Raw genomic sequence first — 7,914 nt, 5'->3', positions numbered from 1 at the left:
TAGCAGAATTCTCAGAGTTCCGAGAATTCAAACAGAGCTTTTAATTTTGGAACCTGGTGCATTTCTCGGAGCTCCGAGAATAATTCTCGGAGTTCCGAGACTGGTTTCCAGCAAACAGTGTTGAACTTGTAAAATTAATATCTCCCTCATTTCTCGTCGAATTTTGACGTTCCTATACTCTACGGATATGAGAAAAATGAGAGATATCTGTTAAAAATATTTTCAAAAATATTTGAAAATGTTTTAAATAAGTTTTGATAGGATTTAGTTGCTGGTCCAGGTTGTTGCTTCGGAACTTTGTTTTGTTCATTCTTGTGTTGAATGTCATATGGGTCCCAACATGTTGGTACACCACCATGGCCATTCACTTATCCATTTAAGTCCTTAAAGGGTGTGTTAGTCTCTTTGAAAAACATATTTTTAGGGGTTTAAACAATGTGCCTTGACAAGAGAATATGCAAGAGAGATAGGAATACATTCTACCATTTCTATCACTCTCTTGAACTCTTCTTTTGAGCTGGGATCTTCTATGGTTGAGCTTCCATGCTTGACATCTTCAAGTTGTGGTACAAGCTCCTTGGTCCTTTGCATTAGGTTCTTGATCCTCCACCTTTGGCCTTCATGAACTTCCTTTGTTTGTTCAATGCTTTGAGATGGTTGATGATGAGATTCTCCTTGGTACTTCCAAGGTGTGATTGGTCCAAGTATGTTCCAAGCTCATTTGCCATTGTGTTTGGTTCATCTTCAAGCATAGGCCAACAAGGTGCGTGCTAGTACGATTTGACTTGTGTAGGACCTGTCTAAAGCACAACACTTAAGGCAAATGATCAGTCCATAAACAACTAATCAATTTGCGTTTGTTAATCATCAAAACAAGATGATTGAATTTACCCATGGGGAACCCTTGGGCTTACAATCTCCCCTTTTTTTATGATGACAAACCAAATTGATTAGATAGGTGGGAGGAACCTCTTATGAGGATAAGATAGACAAATTAATCATTACTACTCCCCATCAACATATGCATGAGTTATATTTAACAAGTTATAATACAAGAATGCATATGGTAATGGATCTAATCAATTATACAAATTCTCCCCCTTTTGGCATTAGCAAAAAGGAAGGATTAAGCATTTAAGCACAATTACATAAAGCATCAAAGATATTCAATGAAAATATGATGCTCCCCCTAACTTCTTATCATGAGTTAGCAATTAAAATCAAAGTATAATCCAAAGTATATATGGCATGATAAGAGACAATCAACATAGGAAATGAATAATCACAAAACAAATCAAGCCTATGTTGGCAAAACAAAGAGACATTTCAATTTTAGCACAAATTTTTAGGGTGTATCTTAGTATATATATATCCAATATAAATCTACCCTATGACCCGTAATATAATAATAGATTAGCAAGTTAAAGCTTATAGTTTACTTATTATGAAAGAAAAATAAGCAAGTGTATAGTTTAGCATGATAAGACCCATTTTTTCTTTTCTTTTTTAAATCTAATGATATGCAATTTTTAGCATAATTAGTGAGGAAATGTTTGAATGGATAGTATTAGCATCTTACAATGATCCATATAAACGTAAAGATAGCAACAATTAGCTCTCCCCCTTAGTATTTGTCAATGGCCTTAGATAAACCTAAGATTTAAGGCATGGCATGACAGAATAAGCCAAAGATATGACAATGGAATACTTTGCCACCAAAACTTATTCTTGGAATAGATGATATCATATTAGACCATCCAAGATAACTCAAGACGCCTAAAGGATATGACACTAACATCTAGGCAATGGGCTTCTTGTCTTCAACTACACTTGAAAAACACAAGACAAGCCCGATCATAATCCATATGGAGCAACAATGCTCCAAATGAGTGTACTTATCATATGCATAATGATATACACATCTAATATCATATGATAAGCCTTTTAGGACAAAATCTTATCATACTAAGCCCCCCCTTTGAAAATGAGTCATGCAATGCATGAATCCAAAGGGATGTCCTTGCATAGACTCCAAAGGTTTTTGGATATATTTTCCAAAAGATACCAAGTTAAACTCAACCCTTGGGCTACAATGACACTTACTCTCCAAGTGTCGGTTTATCATGATAAAATGATAGCCATAGTTTAGCTCATCATGATAAACAAGAATAGCACAAAAGATTTTCAATCTTTCGCTCATGCTCCCCCTGAATGTGATTTAATATTTTTCAAATTCACGCTTTACTACCCTAAGTATGTAATATACATAAGTAGCTAGGGAGATCACATATAAATGTATATCTATTCATGTTTGAGATGTTGGCACAAGGCCAATTTGTTAGATATTTTAATTAATGTGAATGTACCATCTCCCTTTTAGAATCTAAGAAGGCTAAGGGCACTAATTGAGTAACTTTTAAGATTAAGGTTTAACATCTCATATGTGTAGATATTATCAAACAAGGGGTGATAACCATAGAATATGTATATACCAATTTGAGTTCATTCTATAGGACTAAGACATAGTGAGAATAGTCAATAAAATACCATGTCTTAGAGAGACATCCATGATTCATAAAGGTGAGAGTATACCTTATGAGAAAGATATGATAATCAAGGTTTCCATGGATAATCTACCATGTTTGGACACAAAGGACATGACACATAATGTACATGGTCCAAACGTTACATCTACACCCACAACCACATGTAAAATGACAAGGCATTAGGCACAAAGTACATAAGCCAATTGAAAACCAAAAATGTGTGGGAGGCACATATTCCCATCACAATCTAATGTATACAACCACCTTAGTGAATTTTCATTTCACTCAAGTGAGTAAATGCCCAAATAAGGAGAGAAGGAGAGGGAACATCTAACTCTTCTAATTCTTCAAATGATATTAAATAATAGAATATTAGGAAGGAAATTTAGAAAATCATAGCAATGTTGTAGAAGAGTTTTGAGCAAAACAAACCTGGGGTTAAAATACAGGAAAGGGTCACTGCTTCCAACTGAAGACAACTGCTATGGATCTTGAGAGAATGCCTTGGAAGATCTCAGCTAAGAGAGGATGTCCGCCAGAAAATGATGGCAAGAGTCGAAATCATGAACGGTTCCAAGAGAAATTTGGAGACAGAGAGGGTGGACACCGATGCGTGGAGGAGAGGGTACGAAAGAAACTGGAATGTAAGATCGAAAAAATCTTCATAGAAGAGAAGAAGAAGACGTGAGCAGAGAGACATGTCGTGGGAATTTAAGGGCATTGGAGGTATTTTTCAATTAGATGTGTTGGAATTTGAGGGGGGTGATGTGTTAAATCCACAGAATTTTCAGAAAAATGGAAAATTTTCTCTAATTTCTCTTCTGCTATATATATATATATATATATATATATATATTCTCCTCACTCTCTGCATAGATGAGCTCGTGCTTATAAGCTTCAACTTTTCAAGTTTCAAGCTTTATTTTAAAAGATCTCATCGCAAGTAAGTTGAAAACACAAGAAATGAAAATGTAATATTTTTGTGTATAAGTGTCGATATAGTTGATTAATAAACGGAATATAAGATAACAAATAAGCAAAATAAATTAGATTATCAGATAGATAGAGTTAAAAAAATACTAGTCATGAATAATGAAATGACATAAATAAGGTGTAAATAAAATGAAGAATATTAATGTGAATAAGTGAAAAGGAAACCGTACTTTTCCGATCCATGTGATTCATCGTTGATGGCAGAATCGACATATGTGGACTGCGGAGAAGAATTAGACGTTCAGGGCTGCAAATGCCCTGTGTGAAGATCAAGATGGGTGTGAGATCCTATGTGTTGCCCTGGAGAAGACAAAAAATTGTAAAAAAAAATATGAATGAACGAGTGGAAACAAGATGAGAAAGGAGAAGAAGCTTTGTCCAGTGGTAGAGAGAAGGTGAAAACATTGAAGACTCTTTGACCTTTTTTATATAGACAGGCGATAGGGAAAAAAACCTCGAGAGAAGTGTCTTTTTCCAAATGAAAAGAAAGAGACCCAAAACCTTGGGATTGTCTCTATTTTTAGAGAAACATTTTAAATCTCATATAGGAGAGAGAGAGAGAGAGAGAGAGAGAGAGAGAGTAACTATACCTTTCCAAATGGTTTATTTTTTAATAAAATTTGCATTCAATATGTTGAAGAGTTTCTCCGATTAAAAGAAATATTTTTAGTAAGAAGATATTAGGTGTGTGGGAGGATGAAGAATATAGAAATATTAGATCGGGAAGTGATAAATGCACCCCTATTCATTACTTGGGACACCCAGCTGCAGTGTATCAATGACCGAAGAGGGGCTGATGTACTTCACATGGGAAGGATTCAACTTACCTTATTGCCACGTACAATCCATCCATGTGTCCGAAGTAATGAAAAGGGGCGCATTTATCATCTCCCATTAAACTATGATGATTTGTACAGTGTGATAATATTTGTTTTCATATTAAAATATTTTGTTTTTGAAAAGTTGTGTTTACATTTGCCCCACCCTGTCACTTGTTGTATGCAGCAAGTGGCAAGGAAGTAAACACGGGAATGAATAAGATCCCAATTTTGAATAAAATGAGGCTGGTTAAAGGGGATGCCTATAAGATGTCTCTCTTGGATGTTCCATGTGGGGTATCCAAATAGATAGGCATGGAAATGAATAACACAATGGCAAGGAATGTCTAGGAGACAAGATAGACGAGAAAATAAAAAAATCGGATATAGGGGTCTATCAACATCAATGAATTGTGATTTTCATGTTGATTTGGCAAGCATGGTATGCGAAACATTAAGAATGGTGGCTGGATCTACCGTACTTGCCCTTTAAATGTCATATTATTGATTGAAAAATAAATTACAAAGTTAAATAAAAATCAGATAAAATAATTTCGATTATGAAATACAAAATAATGGAAGTACATGATGATATATTTGATAAATATAAATGCAAAATAAGGAGTTTGATTAAAAAATAAGGCAATTACATTGTAAATAAAGTGCACGGTAAAAGTAAGAGAAACATGTGTATAATTTTCCAAACAAAGACAAAATATTGTGATGAAATTGTAGCAATTTCTACGAGTAAAAAGAGTCCTGCATACATATTGCGATAAAAAAATTCTAGCGAGGGAAGTCGCATCCATCCCGTCATAAGCACCTACAATGTCACGATCACATTAGTTTACCCTTTTTTTCTTGGTAGTTCAACGAACGGTCGCCCCTTTGGACGGCATCCTTTCGGTAAAGTCGTTGCGTTCAATCCCTCACCCGAGGGCCCTCAGTCTACTTCTAGTCGTCAGAGCATGAGATTCCTCTCTGCCATCACTCCCTTTTAGAACACTAAAATCCACCATCGTCTTAGAGCAAATAAACTATATGTGTGTGTGTGCGTGTGCGTGTGTGATGTAAAGACAGAATGAGATGAATTGTACATGTGAGAGAGCTCCGGACAAAAGAAGATTAATACGTTTTTATATAAGATGACGTTGAAGTTTGACGCAACATGATACTTGTGGTCATCCTGAACCATATCGAAGGCGACGTGGCAGTTAGGGTCATACCAAACCCTATCGAGGGGCAAAAGTGGGCATGCATTATGGTCATACGAGACCATTACGTGGTAGTTTCGAGTAATTTCAGACTATAAGTGGAGGTTTTAATGGCCTGTCAAACTATTTTATCAAGGCAACAAGGTAGTTTAAAGTCCTACCAGACTGCAGTCGAAGGCAATATAATGGCAAATAATCTTAGTGCGTCGAGTAATCTAGCTAGTAAGTTTGTCAGGCATAGGTATATCAAAGGTGTGTAATATTGTTTGTATCCTAGCATAGCTAGTATAAATAGTAAATGAATAAGTGGCATATCAAAATATACATAAATGAATGTGATGTGTGGGCATATGGATGACTTAAGTAACATTGTAGATGCATATATAATGGGTGAAAAATAAAAGTGAGAAGGATGTAAACGGATAAGAAATAAAAGACTAGGAGAGTGATGTGGCGGAGGTAAGAATGTGGAAAATGCACGTAGTAATGTTGTGCTTGTTAGATCTTACCAGTGTTTGTTCGAGCAAAGCCAATTTATACCTATAATTGAATTGTGTACATTCACACGACTCATTAAAACAACCTTTTTTCTAGAGGCATAGAAGTCATCCGATATACCTTCTTACTAGTTGGGTAAGAAGCAAAGCAAAATTGACAGTGGTTTCCATGGGCCTATTTTGTCGACAAGAAAAGATTTTATGAGAGGATTCTTTCCTGCAACGATTTTTTTCTCTCACCATTTTTGGAAAACATTTATAGCATACAAGAAAGGAAAAATTTATAAAAAAAATTTCACTTACAAAAGGAAAATGAACACTCCACCTAACAATAACCATAGTTATAGAGCTCAGATGTCAACATGACAATTGTTTGAAAATTGGGTTATGTTTTGGAAGAGTTTGGGAAAAAAATATAAGAAGATGCATGTGTTTTAGTATTTACACAACTCATACTGTGGCCATTGGCAACCATTAATTCTGTTTCAAAGAATATTAGCTTACTAAGTGTTGACAGACGGTGGGCGAGAGAGCGAATTGAAAGGGCGTGAATGTAGAGGTGGCAACAGGGCAGGGAGGGGCCGGATGTTGCATTCCTCCCCCTCTCCGCCCCCGCCCCCGCCCCGTGAGGAAAAGCTAATCCTCGTCCCTGCCCCGCACACTACGGGGGGGAATTCCCCGCCCTTCTATAATAACAATTTCTAGTTTTTTTTAGTTTAATCAAACATTTATTAAATAAGAATCCAAAGTTCCAAATTAAAATATAACACTTTATGAAGGTATTTTTGTAGTATTAAAGATGCGTATGGATATTTATGTAATTTTATATATGGGGATTACGGGGTGGGGCCATCCCCATCCTCGTCCAGTCCCCGCTTCGTGTTTTTTTATTTTTTATTTTTAAATCATTGTCCCCAATTGAGTGTAGCTGAGATGCAAATGCTTAGATGGATGTGCGGTCACACAAGGTTAAATCGAATTAATAATGAAGACATTAGTAAAAGGGTGGGGGTGGCACCAATTGAGGAGAAGATGAGAGAGCACCGCTTAAGATGGTTTGGGCATATCCAACGTAGTCATTTGGATGGTCCAGTGGGAAGAAGTGACTCGCACCAAGTTGATGGAGTAAAAAGAGGTAGGGGTAGACCGAAAACAACTTGGGCGGAAATAGTGAGGAAAGACTTGAGGGCTAGGAATATAACAGAGAACATGACTTTGGATAGGATAGAATGGAGGAAAATGATACATGTAGACGAACCCGACTAGTGTCAAGATTAGACTTAGTCAATTTGAGCTGGGGAGATCGTTTCACCTTCTTCATGAAATTTTTTAAGGGATTCATTAGCCGACCCCAACTAGTTTGGGACAAAGGCTTAGTTGAGTTGAGTTTAAATCCCCATCCCCACTTAAATTGGGGAATCTCACCTCCCCCGCCCCGCCGTGCGCGGATCCACATTTCTGCGGGTTTAATTGCTAGCCCTAAGTGAATGATGATATGGTGCAAAGTGGCTGAAAGATAAGGAAAACAAAAAATCTAGGGCGATGATATTTTCACCCCCCCCCCGTTAAGCATTTGCCCCCGTTTTAACATGATTTGACGTCAAAAAGCGTTAAAGTTGCCCACCTATAGACACCCCATTTTGACCGGACCTAGGTTGATAGTGTTTGTGAGAGACCTCATCAAATTAGTGAGTCAAGGTCCTGAATTCTATCCTAAGTTGGGTTAGAGTCCCATCGAGGGCCCTGTCAAATCTCATCAAAATCCAAGCATATTTGTCAAATAAGACGAGCGATGTAAGGAGTGTGGTGCGAACCTAAGGGGGGGGTGATTTAGTCGCATCAAGGA

The sequence above is a fragment of the Tasmannia lanceolata genome, unplaced genomic scaffold (genome assembly GCF_043159265.1).
Source record: "Tasmannia lanceolata isolate RefF3 unplaced genomic scaffold, GAP_Taslan_0.1 ptg000019l, whole genome shotgun sequence".
Lineage (NCBI taxonomy): Eukaryota > Viridiplantae > Streptophyta > Magnoliopsida > Canellales > Winteraceae > Tasmannia > Tasmannia lanceolata.
This window is presented reverse-complemented; position numbering follows the sequence as displayed.